This window comes from Belonocnema kinseyi, chromosome 6 (assembly GCF_010883055.1).
Source record: "Belonocnema kinseyi isolate 2016_QV_RU_SX_M_011 chromosome 6, B_treatae_v1, whole genome shotgun sequence".
Lineage (NCBI taxonomy): Eukaryota > Metazoa > Arthropoda > Insecta > Hymenoptera > Cynipidae > Belonocnema > Belonocnema kinseyi.
The window spans coordinates 2,209,348-2,219,253 of NC_046662.1; positions in this window are offsets into that span (position 1 = coordinate 2,209,348).

Here is a 9,906-nt window from a genome sequence, read left to right on the forward strand (position 1 = left end):
GAAAGAGGGAGCTCTTCTTAATATTTTGACACCAAAATCATGTCGATACACCTTACCGACTGCGAGTGAAGCCACCCACGCTTTAACTTGACAGACTGTAGACCATATGCAGATACTTAGCATTCAAAACTGTAAATTTTTAACGAATACAATCGAATTCAACTTTTACTATATTTAATGAATTATCAACATTACACATGTATCAATTTTTGTATTTTTTCACAGAAATATTATCAGGTATGCCGCTCAAGGAAAGAGACTTTCTGTCACGTGTGGGGATGACTAACGAAGCTGCGAATCCAGAAGGTATCGCTAGGTTTTAGCAAAAAGCACGTATCTGCTACGTGTGAAAAGTAGGGGAAGCTTGATACCTATTTTTTTATTCACGAGTTATCTTGATAAAATACTTTAACTTATACACATGCTTCAAGAATCTGTTTGAACAAAAAGTCTATACCATTAAGTTTAAACAAAATTTAATCTTCTGTTTCTTCTTGCAGGATTAGATTCAGAGTTCGTGGATTCACCAACTGACGTACCTTCTCCTGGTATCAATCATTGCCCACCTTCTTCTTCCTCTTCTTCTTCTGACAGACATTCTCTTGACCTGAATCTTCCTCCTGCTATGCCTCATTATTCTGACAGTTCGCGTTCTTCTGTCGAGGCTCTTCTTCGCAACAGGTCTAGATCCCCTCATGCCAAATACTCTCATCCTGTCAAGTATTCTAATGCTGTCATTGGATGTATGCGCACTCCTGAACAACTTAATTCTATTCGACTCATTCCGCTCAAGAATCCGCGAACGCTGTTTGAAATTTGCAAATACACTTTTCCTGCTGGTAAGCCAATTTATATGAGAGGGGAGGGCAAAGCCCTTTCGCCTATGCCAACCGAAGAACGAAATGTGTTAACAACAAGCACTGGCGACGTCCTGGCAATATTTGAAAATAATAATACTAGGCTTCGTGGAATTTACGTCAAAAATCGTTTCCGCACTACACGAGCGAAAATAAACATGCATAGTGGCAAGGTTTCTCAACTGCACTTAAATGAAGTAAAGGAAACTCCTCTCAATCCTTCAATGGCAAATAATTTTAAAATGGTACGTCTTAACCAGGCCTAAATTTTTCGTTAATGCCTAAGTCTTTCTTTTTTTTTACTTCATTTTCGATTTTATTCTTTTAAATATAGCTAAAAATGTACATTCTCATCTTTTGGAATAAGATATTAAGAAATCCTGACGTAAAAGAAAGGTATAAACAATATATTCGTTTTTAGGACATTAAGATCATAGTCCGGTCTTTCGATACCCAAAGTTAATATTTAACCGCTTGTGTAATCCTTCTTGGCGTTAGACTTGGTCATGACGGAATAATCACTTATCAATTATTGCGGGTGACAATGTATACAATCATAGCCAAAATCAATGTAAAGAACAAAGACTAGACTGTTTAAAAATTTTGTTGAAAGCTTCCACCACATGTATTGGAAGTTTATTTCCGAAACGCAAGTGAACGCCACAATACAAAATGTTGTAGCTTCCAAATACTAGCATTGGCATGGTATCTCACATGTATTGGAATTTTAAAATACGAGTGTAGTAGCCAGTAACACAGTTGTATTATACTTTAGGCTGGATATCTCGACATCTGTTGAAGCGAAAAATTAAAAAAAAATGTAAATCATTTCTCAGGAAACTTGTTCCAGGCAAAGAAAGAAATGTTCTGACAGAGCCGAAACTTTCGTTAGTATACAGTATATATCAAGTGTATTTATGGAATTGAAGAAATTCATAGAATTGAATTTTTTATCTAAAATGGCTGGCTAACGAACTTGACCTTTAGATTAGGATACTAAAAAAGTGTACAAAGGCCAATCTAAATAAAATGATTTTCTCAAAAGTTATCGTGCTTATAGACAGAGGGGCATACATACATACATGCATACAGACAGGCTGACAGACAGGCACATTCGTAAAAACCTGTTTTTCGGATTCAGGGGGTCTCAAAACGTGGACGTTTGACAAAAACTGGGGGGATGATGTGGGTTGTGAAATTTTACACATATCTAATACCTTCTCTGATGATAATCTAAAAAAGAACATGAATACAAAATTTGTTTGATCTACTTTCGTTAAAAAAATGTTATCTATTTTTTTTCTAGGTTCGTGTCATGTGTCGAAACATTCAATTTTTGTATTTTAAATATTTTTTTACTGTTGTTATGATAATCTTGGAAGGCATTCAGAAAGCAACATTTGTAAATGCTATATTTTGAATTTTCATCCAAAATGGCCGGCTAACGAACTGGATCTTTAGTTTAGGACACTAAAGGAGTATACCAAAGGTTAATCTAATAGATTGATATTTTCGAAAGTTATCGTGTTTACAGACAGACATACATACAGACACATTAGTAAAAACCTGTTCTTCGGATTCAGAGGGTATCAAAACGTGAACATTTGACAAAAACTGGGGGGTCAAATTTTACACAAATCTAAAACCTTCTCCGATCAGAATGTACAAATTTCATTATTATTTGTACCTAGTGAAAACTATTATTCGAAATAGAGCAGAAGAATATTTTTTGTAAGAGCGGTATTATATATTAAGGTTTGACATGATTATTCTTTTAGTTTGGCAGTCAAAAAGGTTTTTCCGTAATTTAAAATATTTGCATAAAGTAGGACTAACCTGAAAAATCTGTGAAAATTGGACAACCAGAAATAAAAAAATAATTAGTAAAATTGATTCGATTTAGTATCAAAAGCACTTCTGCTCAATTATTTTTACTTTTAGTATGTAAAATTAGCATGTTATTAGTTTAATTACTATTGAAGAAAAAATGTCGAAACCTTGAAATGCTGCCCGGCTATTAGACAGATGCTATCCGACAACTGGTGTTTTTTAACAAGATTTTCCGAAAAACATTTTTTTCCTTCCAGAATCTGTTTTCGCTTACCAATAAATTGAAAAACTTACTTTTCCAGTACGCACATAGTTCAAAAAAGGTAAAATTCTTTTGCAAAAATACAAAAATAAAGTATCTACAGAAAATTAAATACGCATGCAAACCAAACCAAACACTAAGGTACAGAATCTGTAATTGCATGAGGGGCGTAATTTTAAAATTTAAAATGGAAACCTATATTTTTCTATTGCTGATTCAGATAATCTATCAAAAACACATTAGTTTTAGTTCTTTTTATTTTCGATTCGTGACAGATAACGCTACACTGACGAAGAGTCTAATTGTGTAATGTTAAAGGAAAGCGATTCCATTTTCGGCAATAGTGCATGATAAGGATCTCCAAATGTCACGTAGGTGTCGAGTCAGTGGTTCGATGTTGAAGACATGCTTTCCCAGACGATCTATTATTTCCTTGATCAAACCATTTCTATGCAGGCTTTATCAAAGCTGTCTGGTTGGGGATAGACGAACGATAGTGTACCCACCACGCACGTGGTGTAAGAAGCCCTGCCCATAGCGATGACTCATCTGGATACACTACCTTTAACCAGTCGTCTTGGATGTTTTTGTTCGCCCATACCAGTCGCTTTGCAGTGAGCTCCGGTTTCGAAAAATGTTTCAGCACCTTGCTCCTCTATCGTAGACTTCACTTATTGGACACTACGTGTTTTCCTTGTCTTGAAACAAATAACACTAGACAAAAACTTACAGCGCATCTTAGACTTAACTTCTCTGAGTCCCATACCATGGATAATTTCTTAGATTCTTCGATTTCAGTGGTTCCGATCTGCTGTTTAAGTTTGATTGGATATCGTTGTATTCCCTGATTACTGCACTTCCTTATTTTAAAATAAAAGTTTTATCTGTACAAGAGAAAATTAAAATGATTTTCATTTATGGAGAAAGTGACAGGAATATCGATCATGCTATCACTCTGTATGCTCCAGGTTTTCAATACAGTGTACGGTCACGTGCTTCTTTTTACTGGATTGTTAACAAAATGACCACTGATGGTAATGTACAAGTGAAAAAAAAGGAATCGTCAAAAAATATTACTGCAGTTGATAATGAAATCGCGATACTAGCCGCAGCCACTCATGACCTCCACGTTAGTACTCAGCAACTAAGCCGTGAATCCGGCATATCTCAAAGCAGTGTTTTGAGGGTATTAAAACGTAATAAGTATCATCCCTTTCATATTTCACTGCACCACGAACTTCATGACAATGACTTTCATAACCAAGGGACATTTGGTCAATGGACGCTTCAGCAGATGCAAGGAAACCCAAATTGCTTTTTTCGAGTACTGTTCTGAGAGGAGACTTTTTGGGTCCATATTGTATTGATAGTACTTTAAGCGGTTAAAAGTACAGTAACATTTTGTAAAATAAACTTCCAACATGGCTTGATGACGTAAGTTTGGAGTTGCGACAGAACATTTAGTTTCAACATGATGGTTGTCCAGCGCATTATTCGGTAATTGCGCTTAAAGTACTGAATAGCGGATTCAACGGTTACTGGTTCGGTAAAGGAGGTCTAGTAAATTCACCTACCAGATCGCCACTATAGAGAAATTTTCAAAGCCCGGATTAATTAATTTTGGGGGGAGCGAAACTTTCGCATCCCAAGGCAGCCCTTAATTCATAATCTTTTCGAGACGAAAGTTCTGCTCTATCCAACAGTTATACGTGCATGTAGCTAACCTTCCGCTCGTGGGTGTAAAGCCGCACAATATTCAATTTTCGTCAAAAACAAGCACCTTGATTGTGAGAAGCAAGATAAATCACCGAAAAAAACACATTAAAGAAAACAGACAACAACTAGTCCACGTCGCTGTTCCTAAATAGCCGCTAAAGTAGTTAATTCAGTGAATGCTTACATACTTGGAGTCAAAATATGAGGTTTGTTCAAAAAATAAGGTAACTTTATGGTTTTCTCAAAAAATATTTATTTAGTCCTCAATATTTATATTGTCCCCTTGAAAGTAATCCCCCTCAGATATAAAACACTTGTTCCAACGCTTTTTCAATCATCGAAGCACTTTTGATAATCATTTTGTGGTATAGCCTTGAGTTCTTTCAGCGATGCAGTTTTTATCTCCTCAATCGTTGAAAATCGATGTCCTTTCATGGGTCTCTTCAGTTTTGGGAAAAGAAAAAAGTCACAGGGGCTAAATCCGGTGAATATGAAGGCTGAGGCATGACCTTGTAGTAAGAATTCCTGATGCACAACGCTACGGTACTCAAAGAAGACAGTGAGCAAAACCTTCACATTTGACCGAACTTAATGTGCTTTTTTCGGTCTTGGAGACATAGGATGCTTCCACTGAGACGATTGAGCTTTAGTTTCGACGTCATTATCATATACCCACGATTCATCCCCAGTTATAACCCTTTTGAGAAAATCAGGATCATTATTGACTTCATTAAGCATCTCCTGAGCAATGGATCTTCTGATCAAAATTAAGCAGTTTTGGAACAAATTTCTCTGACACACGTCTCATTCCCAAAACGTTCGAAAAGATAGCATGGCATGAGCCAATCGATATGCCAACATCTACAGCAACTTCTCTGATAGTATTTCGGCGATTTTTCAACACCATTTCTTCCACTGCTTGAACGTTTACATCTGTTGTTGACGTGCTGGGACGTCCAGGGCGAGGTTCGTTTTCTACATCCTCTCGGCCTTCTTGGAACATCTTGTACCACTTATACACATTTTTCTTACTCAGACTAGACTCACCGTATGCAACTGTCAACATTTTAAGAGTTTTAGAGCACTGGATTCCATTTTTCACACAAAATTTAATGCAAACTCTTTGCTCCAGTTTTTTGAAAGAAGAAAATCGCCGAGCACACCAAACCCTTCTAACCTTTGACGCCTCTGCCAGAAAAATAACAAAAGCTATATAGTCAAAACTGTGAACATATGATCGCGACGAGTGTACCAACACAACAAAACAAAAAATTTTAAACTTAAATGTACGTAGCCCGCGAAACTTAAAAAGTCTCCTTACTTTTTGAACACACCTCGTAAGAAGCGCACGTTTTGAAAATAAAAGTAAGCTTTCTAATTTTTCTAGTCGAATATAAAGCCCTTTTAAGGTGGTTTAAATTGTGATTGAAAATTAAATTGCTTACAATTTAATAACTCTCCTAAATGCAATAAACACGTCTTTTTTATTTTGTGGTTTAAAGTTACCCTCAATTTATGTGGGGTACATTGATGCTGGGTTGCTTGTCCCCCTCAAAATTAAAAAATTTCTATAAGGGACATTTTTTATGTTAAATGCGTATTTCTTGAGATATTTTAATGTTTCAAGATAAAAGAAGCACCCTGCATGTGACCTAGATTTTATTTTGTGAGAAAACTATGTTTCGAGTATTATTTTCGAGCGTACTCTAAACGCGAATTAGTTATTTGAATGTTCCAGGAATATTCTTATAATTTCTTCTTCACGAAATTAACTTGAAAATGAAGAATAAATCTCTCACTTTTTCAGCTCTATGAAAAATCATCACAACAACAGGAGATACATTGGAAAAAATAAATAAATTATATATCATTCAAATTAGTAGAATATTCAGAATACTTGATTCCTGAAAATAATATTGTTCGAATTAAAATATTTGTTTAAATTGTTACTCAGGTGAAATGATTGTGGTTATAATTACCATTTTACTTATTTTATAAGTTCAAAAGAATGCTATTTCATATGGTGGAAATCATTATTTTCTGTCTCTATTTTATGCATGTCAGGTATTCGATTAGGCCCTATCCTCAATAATATGACTACACATTTCACACTCCGAATATCTTCAACTTGGTCATTACATCCCGTCTTTAATTTGAATTTCATCAAGGTCACGTATAAACTAATTTTTGCTAATTGTAGTACGACAGCAAATTTGATTTTACATCGTTAATACGCTTTGTTGAATGAAGGCAAATTAAAAATTAGATAAAGATTATAGTTAATTGTTCGTACATTTAGCTGCTTAGACCAAATATTGCAGAGCGAACAATTGTTTTGATAGGTGATGCACAGGATGGCAATTCATTACAATATCCTTAAATTCTCAAAATAAGTCAAAATTCAGCCTTAAAATTGTCACTTCTCCTTAGATATATACCTGCATTCAAAAATAAAAATGTAAGACTGAAAGATTTAATATCTTGAATATCCATTTGACTTAACTACATCATAATCCTGCCCTCCTCCTTTTAACCTACTTCTTTGTTTCTTCTCCCAGTCTTAGAAAGAACTTCCTCAAAATAAAACATTCGATGAATTCCTGAAGAAATGAAAATTATGGAAATTAAACCTAGACTGGGCATGAATTGATGGTCCCCTTTAAATTGCGCATTCATAAACTCTTATTCCCATAATTTTCATATTTTCGCGGATGAAATTTTTTCGAATTGATTCAGAGGTCTTAAAGGTCTCCAGATTTCAAAGCTGTGAAATTAAAATTCGCTGATCGATAACTAATGCTTAATGGACCCTTGTTAATAAAATCAAATAGTTTTTTAATCTATGGGAATGACAAAATCATTTTCTCAAGCACTTGTGGCTTTTCCACTGGTTCTAGAGCATATAAGACCCCGAACTGTTGGAACCCACAATTTCAAAATTTAAACATGTGGCTTTACTTTAACGTAATGTAGTTCTTTGAATTTTGATTTGACCCAAAGTTTAACACGAATTTTTGGGGGAATTCTTCTAGGGGTACAGAAAACCAATTCAAACTCTCAGAATTCAAAATATTTTTAAAGTTAAAAACATGTTGATTTATATTAGCGAGCATACATCGTTAGCTGATTTAGTTGAGCCTTTTGGTTATATGCAAACTTTGAAGCAGAATTACATTATTTATTTATTTCGCAATATTTCGCAATATTTCTTATGTATTTTTCAAATTATTTTTTGAAAGATGAATCATAAGCTAAATAATAACAGTGTATGGTACATTTATAATTGTTTCGTAATTCAAAATCTCAAATTGAAAAATAATTAACCGAAATAATGTTACGTAACGTAATTAAAAAGCGTTTTTAATTATAGCTCAGATAAGGCCTTCTTCCCTGAAAAAATATAATAAAGTATAATAAGCATTTGCATACCTGGCTGTCCATAGAATTTCTTTTTTTTATTTGAAATTTTTTTTGGAATTAAAAGTTCATAACTGATTTGAAATCAAAGATTTACAATTTCAACTATTGCTTCAATTATTAATTTTTTAAATTATGAATTTAACTATTTCGTTTTTGGTTAAGAACTAATATTTTCAAGTTTAAAATTTAATTATTCGGTTGAAAATTCATTTCGAATTATCAGGTAGTTTTTTTCAGGATTCGAGTGGACACCTGGTAGTTTCCTCGTTTGATAAATCGTTTAGAAGAAACATAAAAAAATAATTAAAGGATCTATAAGAAATTAATCTTAGTTTGCTTTAGCCTTAATTATTTGAGTTTCTCAAGGTAAAATAATAATATACGTGCCTGATGATGGGAACGGGAAGAACACAAATTCACCAGAATATTATATATACAAGAAAATCAGAATATTCATCAGTTAGGATCTTTTAAAAAGTTCGTATTGATCAGTCTTTCCTATATTTTTAAATAATGAAGATCCTCTATATTTTCGTTTTAACCTTTGTCGTTATTCTTAATTCTATTAGTAAGTATAAAATTAATTTATAGTTACAATATCCGAAACCAAAATATGAAAATATAGACCTTTGAACTCGACATTTTTTATGTTTTTCACCTTTTCAAACAAACAATCAAATTTGTCAGAGAAACTAAAAATTCCGGGAATTTTGATCTACTTCTATCCCCAGGTGGAGAGTGCCCCAAGGATTAAGCCTTGGGCTGACACTCTTCATTGTATTTATCAATAAAAACATCCAAATAATAACTTTCGGGAAACTTACTTTACGCTGATGATTTAGTATTATTTCTCATAGTGAGGTCACTCGTGAACGCTCAACTGTCAGCTCAGACGCAGGGAAGCTAAAAAGACGTCTAACTTGCATTAAATTCAGAAAAGTTAGTTAGTATCAATTTTCCGTAGTTTGAGTGTTCCAAGCTGCATACTAAATTTGCACAAAAATAAAATTAGCGACTCGGTCCGCCATCTTGAAAAAAGGTGCCCAATATGAGTTTTTTGGAAATAAAGTTTTTTTGATGCGTCGGAAACTAAAAATAGAAAGTTTGAAAAATATAGAGAACTTAATTCTCTACAAATTTTATGTAGGACATTTTTCTATCGAGTGAATATTTTCAGAGTTCTACTAGGGTGACTTGAGGTGTATTTTCTAGAATTACGTACACACTGCCCTTATGAACTTGAATCAGACTGTTTAAGTTTTCAAGGAAGAGATTGTTTGTCCTAATGAGATATGTCTTTGAATTCTCTCCTGTATCAACATTTCATGAGATCAGCGACGAAGAGTAACATGACTGTTGCTTCACTTCCACCTACAGCAGAAACAGCAAGGCAGCATCATCTCCGCACTTACTAGGCAGTCTGATAAATCCCTGAAAAATGAAACACGGAGACGTTTTTTTGGCCAAAGTCGGTTTTATTTTTCAAGGTACTCTCCTTCTAGGTCGATACAGCGAGTCCAACGATTTTATAACTTTTTGATACCGTCCGAAAAGTACTCGATCGAAAGGTCTCCAAAATACGCCTCAGTTTCAGCTATGAGCTCCTCATTTGAGTAAAAACGCTTACCGGTGAGCCATCTCTTCAGGCTAGGGAACAAGTAATAGTCGCTGGGGCCCAGGTCTGGTGAATACAGTGGCTGAGGAACCAATTCGAAGCCAATTTCATGCAATTTTTCTTGTGCAACTAAGCATGAATGAACAGGCGCATTGTCGTGATGATAAAGCGGTTTTTTCTTCTTCAAATGCGGTCGTTTTTCGGCG